The sequence below is a fragment of the Athene noctua genome, chromosome 4 (genome assembly GCF_965140245.1).
Source record: "Athene noctua chromosome 4, bAthNoc1.hap1.1, whole genome shotgun sequence".
Lineage (NCBI taxonomy): Eukaryota > Metazoa > Chordata > Aves > Strigiformes > Strigidae > Athene > Athene noctua.
The window spans coordinates 11,746,415-11,760,412 of record NC_134040.1 but is presented as its reverse complement, the minus strand read 5'-3'; positions in this window follow the sequence as shown (position 1 = coordinate 11,760,412).

The window sequence follows — 13,998 nt, the reverse complement described above, 5'->3', positions numbered from 1 at the left end:
AAGCTCATTCACTCTATTCCTCTTAAGATGCCAATACAATGCAGGACTGTCCTTGACATTTTGGAAAGAAGCTTGGTCTTCTGCTCTTTCCTGAAATGAGGCAATTTCTAATAGTTTCTTTCCTTTATTTCCTTTCAAATGGAAAATGTCTGCTCTGAACTCTCATTGACTTTCAAGATTTTTACCCTAAATTTAGTTATTACAGAATTTGAAATTAGAAAGCAAACTACTTACCTTGGATTCATTTTGATATTTCTCCACTTTTGCACCTTTTAAAAATAACTTGGGACTTAAGATATTTTTGGCAAGGCTTCTGAGGACCTGCCTGCCAGAAAAGAAAACAAAATCACTGATCCGGTGAGAAGCAGATGGATTATAAAAGGTACCTGGCATGGAATAAATGTGAAAATGAAGAGCAGGAGAATGGATCTCTGGTTGCAGTCATTCAGGAAAGTATTCCATTGAACATGAGGATTACCAGAAAAAGGGTCCTCCATTACTTATACGTGCGGTAAATGTTAAGGATTTCAGGAAATTAGGCATGAGTTTTGCCTGTGGATGTGTACATATGATTTCATACTACCACACAAAGTTTCTGCCCTCTCCTGGCTGTAGAAAATTATTTCCCATTTCTTCCATGCCTCCTGGGGGTTTTGGCAGCTCCAAGGCTGGGATCACACCATGATCACACTCCCTGATCCTTCACATCACCTTCATGTTGGCCAGCCCCTGGATCAGGGCAGGAGTGAGTCTATTACCCAAAGAAACTCAGAAGCAGGGAAGGGAACCCAAATAACACCAGTAGAGTGGATGGATACAGTTGGACCAAACCACATAGTGCTGCAAACTTGAGCTCATGCTCACACGTGACCTATGGGAACACTATAGACAGAGACCTTTATAGAAAGAACTTCTATTTCTTCTCATGTGGACTCCTCTTTGGAAAACTGATTAGATAATATCCTAATGAGAAACTTTCTTTCATAGAAATAAGCACAGCATTATATACATGACAGATGATTTAAGGAAAGTTAATCAACGTACAAAAAAAGTGGTAATGCAATGTTAAGATTGAAGAACTGTTTCTGCATACCATGCATATGTTTCATATTAATTAAATTTATCATTCTTTTGGATTTTTCTAGAAGAAATAATTTATTTTTCAGTAAGTTTGATTGTATACTTGGCTAAAAATCTGTAAAAACATTGAAGAATGCTTTCTCTTACTTATTTGCTAGCAAATGCCATGCTTTGGCTCTGTCTGTGTTGACATGCCGTACTATTCTTGCAACAACTTGCATTTACTAAGCATGTTCAGTTTGTAGTACACAGTTGTGCCACACCTATGCAACTAGTGCCATACATTGCTAACATATGTTTGGTTCCCAGGAGTGGCTTACATGTGGACATTATCATCATCAGAGGCTTTGCTGCAGATTTCAAACTTGCTGCTTTTTATACCCATGTAGCATCCAACAGGGGTCTGGTCTTGAGTGCATGTCTAGAACTCCTGGAGGGCCAGGACCCAAGCTGTAATACTCAAACCTTAAATGAAGAGATCTTGATGGGTGAACATAAGGCATTTTAAGGCATGTTTTGGGATCTGAGCTGTCCTTACAGACTTAGCTTTGTGTTTCAAAGTAACCTGAAGGTAGGTACTAGAAATCTGCTTCTTGCACTCTGCTTGGGAAGGATGGGCTGCTCTTAAATATGGTGGCCATAAATCAGATCTAACCTCACTCTGTCTGTGGCTATTGTGAAAGATGAGTACTACAAAGAAATAAAACCTCCTTCACCATAAAGATATCTATGACAAATGTGATTCTAATGTTCGATTTTTTACAGTTAAGATCCTAATTCTGGTCTTAATGCACCAACTTTGTATCAGTGTTGTTCCATTGACATCAATGGACTTAGCCACTGGTTTCCTGATGTACATGAACACCACATACACTTCAGTGAAATGAGGCACAGAACAGCAAGAAAAATTAAAAAGGTCCTTAGGCATTGGGATACCCGTGTCACCAAGGTCAAACTTTCCCTTTGCAAGCTGAACGTGGGTATTTTACAGTAAGTTGGAGCTGAGGCATGAAGGAGCAGCACCGAGTGGAGAGGAGAGGCTGAAACGTTAAGGGCAGAAACATGCAGTTTGTAGAAGGCCATGAACTGAGCTTCTTTGCCTTACAGGAGAATAAGGAGAGCAGAGTCTTTGCCTGTACTATTCAGTGCACACCTGTGACATTAAGGATAAACCAGACCATAGTACTGGCTTGACCTGTTGAAAGCATATGACCCACCTCAGGGTTATTTTCTCCGTGAACAAGAGACTGTCCTGGGAAATTACTTAAGCACAGATGGATTTTTACTTTTCTCTCTTTTCCCCGATTTTGCCTAACAAACACCAGGAACTGTGAAAATACAATCCATTGTACTGGCTAGAGGGTGCCTGGGGATACAGGTGAGGAAAAACCAGTACTTTCCTACCAGCCCCAATCCACAGTAACACAGTCAATGGCCAAAACGATGGAGTCTAAATTCTGGGCATTATCGTTTACTTCTGACTTTAGTAATGTTAAGCCACTGTCCATCCTTTGGAACAGGTCTTCTTTTTGCTGTTTTTTTTTAAAAAGCAAATCATAGAAATCTATTAATTGGATGTGAGATGGAGTGAAATAGTTATGCCGAAACCAACGAGTTGTTCTTGCTTGATGGGTGTCACCAGAGCATCATGTGCTGTGCTAATTTCTCGGCTTGCAAATAGACATATTTGGACTGACAGTTGAAAGTGGGCTGCAGATTCCACTTAAAACATGTTTTTCATGCTGAGTAATGAGGGCAAAACACAAACCAATTCTGGCAGTTAAACTACACACTTAAACCTTTCATAGTGTTGTCAAACACTATAATCCTTCAAAAATCCGAGTTTGAATAGCCTCAATATTTTATTTAATGAATTTTAAATCCTATAATTACCATAATTAAGACACTCCTTTTGGATCATGTTAGTGTGCTGCTCAAAGAGAGAGAAAGCTGTAGGCGATTTTCACTAAAGATTTTCCTGAATGCAAATGATATGTACAGCTCATTTTGTATTCCTCATGATGTCATTTGGGGGAGTATTTTTTTACAATGCATCAGAGAGCTTTGGTGTGGAAAGTCTCTCACACCATCCAAGGAAAGAGATAGAAAGGGCCTCATTACCTCCATACCTGACTCCTCCTGTTCTGGCAGTACACCTAATATAGATGGTTTTGCCCTTCATTTAGTAAAACAGGATACCTGGAAAGAAGTAAAAGGTTTTTGGGTGTTGTGAGACATACCTTGAAGACTGAAAACAAATGTCAGAGTGAGGTATGCATTGCTCACTGAGAAAGAAGATGCAACTTACTGGATTCATGCCGGTAATTACTAATCAAAAAAATTTCTAAATCAGTTTCAAGGTCAGGAAAGAAACCTGTGAGAGGAGAGAGGAGAAGCAGCTTTAGGATGCTTTTGCACTTGCTCCTCTTGTCCCCATTATCCACTGTCCTAGTACAGCACTGGAGCTACACAAGTTCTTACCCAGTCAGAAGTGCCCAGTGCCACGGTGGCAGCATGGGGACTGGAACTGCCTGGGCAGATGAGCAGCCCTGAGGTCTCCAGTGCTCCCTCTCATGGCCTTCTTCACAGTCCTGGGCTGGAAACACCAGCCCATTCCTCCTCTGTAGGAGTGTGTTGGTACCATCTGGCCAGAACATCCCAGCTGAAAGCAGAAGCTCTGAACTTGAGGTCAGTTCAGAGACAAAATGACTGGTCCAGTCACCACCACACAGGGACACTGCCAGACACACAACATTCGGAGTTGTGAATTTCAACAACGAGCCTCTTGTTTTTCAGAGTGGGTGGTTAAAAGCAACACTTCACACACGCACATTTTGGCCATGAACTACCCCAAAAGAAGGATAATGTATTGAAAATGCTCCAAAGGGAGTTTAAGTGAAACGAGTGCTGCAAGGCTGACTGAGGGGGACTGTGTGATACGATCTGCATAGGAACAGGTATTGCCATATCAATGGATAGAAAATTAGTGTTACTTGTGGCTCTGTGGCTCTGAGCACTTTGCATTTAGCAATTTAAAAGGTTTCACAGCAATCAAATCAATATCTCTGAGAGGATTCTGCTTCATACCCAGATCCGTAATTCCCAGCACTGTCAAAGGCATCTCCGAGGACAGCACATGTAGCATGATGCTCATTTGTCCTAAGAGCTGTATAGTTGTAACTAGCTACCCCCCATGTAAATTAACACAAATCTTATTGGAAGATTTCATTTAAATTACTACAAGGTATCAAACAAGAATTTGACACAGAAAAAAAAAAAAAAAAGGTATTTTTCTTTAGAAGACCTTAGGGAAATAAAGGATGTTTATATTTTATGAAGAAGTTTATAGTCAAAATTAGTAGTTGAAGGCAGCAGAAAAAATGTTCTTTGAAAGTTTTAACTCTTATTCCTTCAGTATCTCAAAGAACTATGGGTGAAATGAGTTGTGATTTCAGCCCATCCTCCAGCTGGTGGTTTCCTAATTCATTGTAACATTATTTAATACTCTTTTTTCTGGGGTGAAGACTTTCAGTGAAGTCTAGATGAGTAAGCTGCCACACTTCATGAAAGTTTTCAGGACATAAGTGTCAATCTAAGTTCTAAAGTACAGTTAAACCTTTGTGCCCTAAATATTTATTTTCAGGCCCTAACTGTTGACCTAAACATTTTTATTTTGATTTTAGAATGGTAAACAACACAGAAATGGGGAAAAAAAAAAAAAAAAAAAAGTTTAAAAGTGGGTACTTAAATCCTCTTGAGAAATATCCTTGGACAATGTTTTTCAAAGGCTTTCAGGAACAATAACATATGGATACCCAGCAAGCAGGCCAAAGAAGGTTGCAAAGGCAAGGTAGGTGTCTCAGTCCTATGGAGGAGTTTGTTAAAGTTCTTTCAAAATTCACAGATTTTGAGCATCTTGAGCAATCTGACCCTTAGATTGAAACATGCAGAACTACATTCTTGAGTTAAGCTTTAAATTTATTTGAATATTTTTGATCTTCATGTAAATTAATTTAAAACTCAGGATCAAAAAGAGATTAATTTTCAGTACATTTTTACTCCTTTCATGTATGAAACCAAATTCAATCAATGAAAAAAACAGTCAAGGTTATCATCTGATGAAAACTGGCACAGTCTAACTGATTTAAATGAAGTTAAGCTGATTCTCAACCAAATAAGACTCTAGCCTGAAAAGGAGGAAAGATGTTTTCATTTATCCCAAAGTAGGATTTTAAAAATACTGAACCATTTCATTCACCTTTGATTTTTGTCCAGAAAATTTATCTTTTGTCTGTGATTAAAATCCTATACTTCAGGGCTTGTTTCCTACAATATATCCTATTTCTCAGGTGCTGGAGGCATGCCCTGGAGAGTATTATTCCTTACCTAGTGTATGTCAGACCATATTTGACACAGTCCATTACACTGACACAAGATTTATCCCTCTGATAAAAAAGCAGAATCTTCAGCTGGACAAATAGACCACAGACTAAAGTTTGATAGCTGTTCAGAATGAAAAATATCTGATTTTTAAAACACTGTTAGTATTCACAAGCCCAGAGATTGTGTTTGTGGTGCCTGCGCTAGCATTAAGATAGCATTTAAAAGACCAAAGAAAGTCAAATGATTGTATTAGCTTTATCTCCAGGCCAGTTTATAGAGGTACTGATTACTTGCTATGTCTTCTACAGACAACAGGAACTTCACCCTGCAAATCAGATGCTCTAATTTAAGAGGAGTCTGTCTCCTTGGTTAAGAGATTACACTGCTGAAAGGAAGCTGCTGTTAGAAAAAATATTTAATCTTAAAGCAATATAGCCCAAAAGAATTTGGACATATTGCCTTAGGTTCTCAATTATAAATGAAATAACATCAATATCAATAACATTATCAATATCAACTAATGAAAGAGATTAGAAATTTGATGTTAAGAATAAACACTGAAATAGGGCTTGTCATAAATATTCCCAGTGTTTCAAATTTCACTAAAAATGTCAATTACTATCTTTCTAAATTATCTTCTAAATTTATTATCTTTCTAAATTTAAAATCAGATCTACTGTCATATTCAAATAAAATAGTACCATTGCACTAGCACTCATGAAAGACATCAAAGACAATAAAAGGACACATTTTGGGGCATATGTTTCATACCACTTGATTGAATTAAATTGCATTTGGTTACCCAATACTCAATTATTTGCATTTAGTTTTTTTAAAAACTTTTTTTTTAACTGCGCATTTTAAGACAGATCTCAGCTTGAATACTCAGAGTGATGGACTCCTCCTTTTTGCCATGGTCATTGCTTTCCGTGATCAGTTTACCTCATTGTTTATTTTTCTTTACTGTTAAAAAATACTCTCTAGTTATTTAGATTTGCCTGCTTTTGATCTTGTTACCAAATGAGAAAAACACTTAACAAACAACAATATCAATTCATGTAGTTTCTTAGAAATTGCAGTCAGATCACTTCTAAATTCTATTTTTCGACAGTATCTTCTAAGCCTTTCATTGTAAAACAGTCTTTTTAGCCCTAGATTCATTTTTATGGTCCTTTTTTTAAAAAACAAAACAAAACAAACCAAACCATGCCCATATTTTTCAATATCTTCTTTAAAGTGAGGATCCTGGAGAAGGCTGTGGCATTTCACCAGAATCAATCTCATTGAAATCACACAGGGAAGCCCTCTCCCAACCCCTGCCCCCCCATTTTTGGATCTTACCTCTTGATTTAGACTAGCTTTTCCTTTAATCTCAATAGTCATGCTTTTCTAGGACACAGTCTCCTGTCCTGGATCCTGCATTCCATGTCCCAGTTTTGCTTTTGACTTTATTTAAAGGTCTTTTGTATGAGTTATTTTACGAAGTGATGCAGGACAAACTACCAGGCTACATTTCTCCGTCATAATTAATTTATTTTCCATTTTGTCAATCTTTGTATGATCCACAAAAGTTTTCAACGATCATTCTATATCTGTATTTACCCTGAAAAAATGTTAAATGGAATCAAAGTTTCTTCCAGCTTTGGAGGCTCAATCTAGTCATTCCTCCTTTTCAACTAACACCTTTTGTGACCTGTTAGTTCACAGTCCATTTAGTTCATGCTTTATTGTTTCTATAGACTATGTGGTCTTTAATAAGACCATTATGTTTTACTAAATCAAATTACTTTAAAAAACAGAATATACTCTTCTTAACAGAGGTTGTTCACACATATATATTTAAACTTGACAAAATGGTATATCTCTCAGGACCTATCTCCACAAACCAGTGTTGACTAACATTGATTATATTCTTTTCCTTTATTCATTTTCACTGTTTTCCCTGAGACTAATGCGAGACTAAATACCTATCAGTGATCAAGATTCCCCACTTTTTAAAAATATTGGCTCCAAATTAACATTTTTCCCATTTTCTGCAATTTCAACAGTATTCGAAGATTCATTAAAAATGAATGTCTACAACTAGAGTTTCCTCAGTCAAATCTCCACCCTTTGACCGTTTTGGTCAAAATTATTAGGAGAACCTATTCCTGTCTCTTCTGTTCACTTGCGGTTGTGCAAAGTAACACATTTATTTGTGGTTTGAGTTTATGTTTTTATGTTGCTGTCCTTCCTCCTGTGGGTTGTGTGTGTGTGTGTGTGTTCAGTCACAGAAAAACAATGAATCTGCATCTAGATGTATTTGTGTATCACTCAGAAACATGGGTGCTGGTGTTAGCTAACACTTCCATACACTCTGAAATATTAAAAATTATCATCACCAAGGTAGAGAATGGGAGTGTACAATTAAACTGCTTATTATTCTGTTTGAATAGACTTCATAGTCAAAGGGTAATGATCTTACATAAAGATAATATTTAAAGAAATGCCTTGGAAGATATCACTAGCTTATGAAAAAATATAGTAGCTTTTTGGTTTATAAAATGAGGTGGAAATGGGACATGGAGAGGAAATTTTCTGTGAGGTCTGCCCATGAAAATTACTACTTTTTGTTATTGTACTCTATTTATTCCGGTTTAACAGGCCTAGCATCTCGATTTTCAGCTTTGCATGCTCATTTATCTAAAGGCTCAAGGCTTTCACAGCAAAAGCTTACTCTGTGTAGTTCTTAATAAACACCGTATACCTCAATCTTAGGAGGTATAATTCAGCTGTACAAAGGACAATCCAAATTCAACTGCAGTAGTGATTAATATTCTGTATTGGTTTTGGATGGTCTGAGTTTAGCTTCTTGAAATTACTAATAACTCTTTGTGGTACATGTCACGGAGGTCGTGCAGCTGAGCAGAAGTGTGTACAATCTGTGTAGATTACAGTATGCAGGGTTCCTCACTGCATGTATAGAGGTCTGGTTTACCATGTTTAGGTATAAGAGAACACCTACAGGGCCCCCAAAATAGGTACAAGTTATTAAATTACACCTTTTGTGGGCCTTTTGTCCCAGATCTCCCATTATCAAGTTTTTCAAATGTTACAATGAAAACACGTTTCAAATGTTAAAATGAGACCAGAGTATACTAGCAGCGTCAGTTAGCATGTGACTGTTCATGACACCATCTCCCTCCTCACTTCCTTTCTGACTTCCCGTCACTCCTCATCACTTTTTTTCGTCATTTTCTCCTTTCTGCCTCTGTAATTCTTTCTGTCAACCTAATTCAGCACCCACCAACTCTCTATGAGACCGTCTTGGCCAGCAAATTCTTCATACTCAGAATTCTCTCTGTTGTGCCTAACAGCTAGCAGAAAAGAAGAAACTGTCCCTTTTAAAAGTAGAATTAAAGCACTGACCAAATACAGCACTTAGGCACAACTGAAACCATAATCAAATCAATAGGACTTCTCATTTGTTCACATGCTTACAATTAAGCATATTCCTTAATGCTTCCCTGGATGGGAGCCAAAAGACAGCAGTAAATTGAGTTGAGATCCCAGAAATTACATTCCTTTTTCTGAGGCAAATTCACCCTTTGTATTAGCAGATGACACAATCTCTAGTTCAGAGAAAGATACATAATCAAGTCACTTACAATCAAGGGTCTTTTGTTTCCATTTCTGAAAGTATGGTACTTCACCTTACAGTTAAATAAAGAAAGGGAAGACAGAAATCCAAAAGAAGTAACGGCTTGGCACCTATGCTGCAAAAAATTCCTTACCACTGAACATGGTGGCTGAGCTCTCAGTTTACATTACATCAAACAAAGGCTCTTTAAAGAAAGATCTCAGCAGCATAAACGTCTTAGCAATTCTAACAGAAGGGGAGAGAAAAGAGATTACGGGCAAAATTTGGAAGACATGCTGAGCTCTGGTAAAAAGTCAAAATAGGAATAAATAAGTAAGGATGAGATACAATCCTAAGAAATAACAATTCTCCTGTCTTATTTACTGCAGTATATAAGGACCTTCTAGGAGCATATTAGATAATGTGAACAAAACCGTTCATGAGCCCTCCAGCCTCTTCATTCTTTCCTTGAGGAAGAAACCTGTACACTTTAATATTCAGTTTTGGCAAACTTTATAGATATGCTGCCTCATATTTCCAGCAGAAGGAAAGAAGCAACTAGGTGGTGGTGTCTGGTGTCCATGCAGTGACAAAACTCTTTCTTGAGTGCTGCAGGTCTGTCTCTGGTTTTGCCATGACAATACGGTTCCAACCCAGGCTGCCTTCATGAAGGCAACACAGCAGGGTTAGGGACTTCCACCACCTCAGCCTGAGCTAAACTTATAAAATATCTCCCCAGCTGGGACTCTAAAAGGCAGAAAAGGAGCACGTGCCTAGGCAGACCTAAGTGGTTCTGTATTTGTATTAAAGAAAGTCAGTTAAAGAAGGTGGCCTGGGGTCAGATCTGAAAGTGATGCAGTAAGTCTGAAAGTGATGCTTTGATGTCAAGGACAATCTCTGAGTCAGTCAAGAGAAGAAGTCTTATGAGGAATAAACATAGGATGGTGAAGAAGGCCCTAACCTTCAGCTAAAAATTTTCTTATATAATTTAAGATCTTATTTCAATTATTTTTTTTTCCAGGATTGGAGCTTAAACAAAGAACGCTGCAAGAAAAGAAACTTAGGGGTACAGATAGAAGTGTGCTCATAGATTTACCTGGAAAAGTCTCAGAAATTACTGTGTTTTGGCTTTGTTATTCCTTCCACAGCTGAGGTGTTTTTTTCCTATGGATGTAGAAATTATTTGTATTCTAGAATTTTATTTTATATTTTATTTTTATATCAAGTGAAAAGTACTGCTGAATAATAGCACTTTTCTGTGCATTATGGAGAAATACACAGAAGACATTTATGTGGTTACACCCACAATTAAGAGTTTGGGCTATGCATTTTGCCTGTATACAGCAACACTTGAATGCCTCTGTCCTTCTCTGGGGCTAGCAAGTAAATCCATGTATTTCAGTATGTTACATTCGTCATAGCTGACAGCAGTCTTTCACCAGAGGCATTCAAGAGCTGGAGACTCACTCTCTGCTTTTTCTACCATCTCCCACAGATGCCAAATGCTGGGCCAGATCCTCAGCTGGACTCAGCACATGAGCCTCAGGTTCAGCATTTCAAAACATGACAGAAACGCTTTAAGTCAGATGAGCCCTCTAAACAAAACCTCTTGTTTTTTTCTTTTTTCTTTTTGCTTACAGCAGCCCATGTCACGTGTACAATCACATTATATGATGGAGTTCTCTGTGGCTCAAGTGTATGAATAGACTCAGCTTTGACCAAATCAATGAGAACACTTTTAGCCCTCCATCCAGATTCTGTAAATAACTCACATGCAACTTATCTTTTGCAGGGTAATTGCAGGGTAACCCTTTAAAGAAGGTGCATTTTAAAATCAGACCTAAAAGAAACAATCAAAGGCTGTCTGAAAGTTGTGCTCAGGACTATAGGTGATCATAGCAATCAGTTACAAAATGGGAGGTTAATGCAAAATCATTTTTAAAAGAATTACAATGGAAAACTTTTCTTCTGACCAGAGAACTACGAGTATAGTCCTCTTGCCAGTTATCCTAAAGAATGGGAAAAGTTTTTCTATTTAGCGAAAGGAAGAACATGTCTGAAGAATAGCAACCTGGCAGGGCAGGACAGACAACATGCCCAGACAGGATTTGGGAGAAGAGCCCAGTTAGCTTGTCCCAGGGTCAGAGAGTTGTTCCTGGACCATTCCACCCCTTACAACAAGTGTGGTGTCCAGCATCCAGTGCAGCTTGTCCCAAGTAAAATAACCTCTCGGCAGGAAAAGCAGAACAAGAGACAAGAAGAGCTCAACACACCTCGTCTGTAAGTACAGAAAATGCCAGCTGAGCATATCACCAAGCAGAGCCCTGAGGTGCTCCCACAGTGCCACACTGTTTGCCTGGCCACAGCATCAAACCAAACCCATTCACTTCCTTAGATCATTGCCTAGGAAAAAACCTCAGAAAAAAATCAATGTCTTTATGGAGTGTCTTCTCCCCTTGTAAGTCTTTGTCTCTGTACACCTCTCTGGTATTTTTCTTTCACCCCACTACTGTGGATGATCTCCTTCTCCTACATCTACAGTTGCTGTCAGGGCTGAGACCTGCCCAGGCTCATGCCTCACCCAAGCGCCCGGGATGACACTGCCATCCAGTGCAAAGGTGGGTGAGCACACATGGCAGCTTTCACTTCGGCCCATGACTCAGTGTGATTGCAAAATGGCCTTGAAGAAGTCTTGCAAATGCTTTAGGCTCTCTGAGCCTCTAAGCCAACCCAAAACAGTTGTGGTCTTCATGCAATGCCAGTTTTCCACTAGTGAATCCCACCAGCTAGCCTTAGACATCTTCTGTCTCAGTGACTGATTTTACTGATTTTATACTGATTTTATTTGAGTTCTTTATTCTTTCAGCATTCAGTTCTGGATATTTTTATGTTCAAGTATATTCAGATTCTCCAAATACATTTAGAATTAAGTTATTTAAGTAAACTGAAGGAAAATAATTTAGATAAGTCTGTTTTGAATTTGTAGTGGAGAAACTCTGGACTGTTAGACACAGCTGGTATCCCTATACAGTGAATCATCAGAAGGGCTGCAGAAAATGTGTTTCTTTCTGTGTACAAGCTGATGACGTTAAAGTAAAAATTAACAGGAGTGCCTACATTGTTAGAAGTATCATTCAGGTTCTTGTGGAGCTACATGTTTTTAAATTGCCTAGCTCAAAAGGATGCTTTTCTCCATCTGGACCTCTTAAAACCTAAAAATACAAATGTTTTTGTGGTTAGCCTATCATCATTATAACTGTAGAGAAGGACTTACATATACACAATATATACAAAAAGGACTTGAATTTTCCTGTTCTATTCCACCATCGTGTCCTGCCCAAATAAACCTGATGACACTACCTTAATCATAGAAGGTACACATACAATGTAAAATTCTTCATAAAAAAACATTTAAATTATAAACTTACAAAAAATTGAATAGTTCCAGCAATAGAGCTAATCATGTGCTTCATTGATAGATCTGGTTGCTAATGAAGAACAGTTCTTTATAATAACATACCATAAATGCCAGTTTCTGTTGGTAATAAGTAAGTATCCCCTGAAAAACTTCCAAACTGCACTTGGATAAACAGAGTTATTTCACACATGCACCCAACACTCCATTTAGCAAATACACAGAGACACATTCATGTTTTCACTTGACAGCAAATAATATTTAAATACCTTGTCAAGATACCTTTCTACAAACATCCTCGATTACTAGTCAAATCTGCAGGTAAAAACTTCATTCAAGTGGTTGGTCTGGCAACATAATTTGGCACTCTATATCTATTAACTTCTGTTTCTGCTTTTGCACAAACAAGATTTGCCACAGATCACTGGTTCAAACAAGAAGTCTAAATGAAGTATCTCAAATTAAGTTTGAATTGATTTACATCGTGAACCAATGAACCAGCAAATTTTCTTGTGTGCGTTTGCATGTGCAGAACTAAAATACTTACAGGAGATACTGTCATCCTGGCAATTAAGGCCATCAGATGAGGAAGACCAATTTCCTCATTTGTTTTCCCTTCTCATTTTGTAGGAGAAAGAGACAGCTGACATCCCTCCCCCTTTACTTTCTGATAAACTCATTCAGGCAAAAAACATTGAATCTCACAAAATCTCCAGAATGGGAAAAACAAATTCTTTACCAAGGAAAGGATGATTTTAAAATATCTAGTTTCAGAATGAAGAATGCACCACTCTAACATTTTTGTGGAGAAACATGTTTCTGCTTATTATTTTAATGGCATAATCAGTCTATTTGAAGTTCTGTTACTGAAAGGAGCAGAGTGAATTTAGCAGCCAGAAATATGGCAGACATAGGCAGAACTGTATAAACTGAAAATTCTGATGTGGTGCTTTGAAGACTTCTTCTGTGTTATTCTGAGAGTATCTGTACATGCCGCATAGCAGGCCAAATATTCCACTGGGGTTTAGTAAAAATGTTTGAACTTTTTGCTGCATAATAAAGAAAAACAAAGACAGGCAGCTACTGAGGTTTTATGCTGAGGAGAGTATGTACTTGTATGTAAGCACATGTGTGTTTGCATGTGTGTTTCTTTCTTCGGTGGAGATTATGAGCCATGTAGGAATAGAGTGCTTAATTGAAAAGATAACAAATGATGAAGCAGCTGTTAAGTATGGCACAAAAATTGCTCCAAGCAGTTAAGGCTGATCATCACGATGGAAATGGCTTTTTGACAAGCTTAGCATTCCTGTGACAATAATTAAGAATCAGGTTTCCACCAAAAGGCTTTATAGCCAGAAGGGGTTGTAAATCGATGGGCAACATTTTTATCTTGGAATGAAAATTAATTATTCAGTGTCGAGCATGCTTTCTCACACTTAACTGCCTGTAATGTCTCTTTTATTCTCCATCTTAATTCAATTAATATACCATTGTTAAAAGG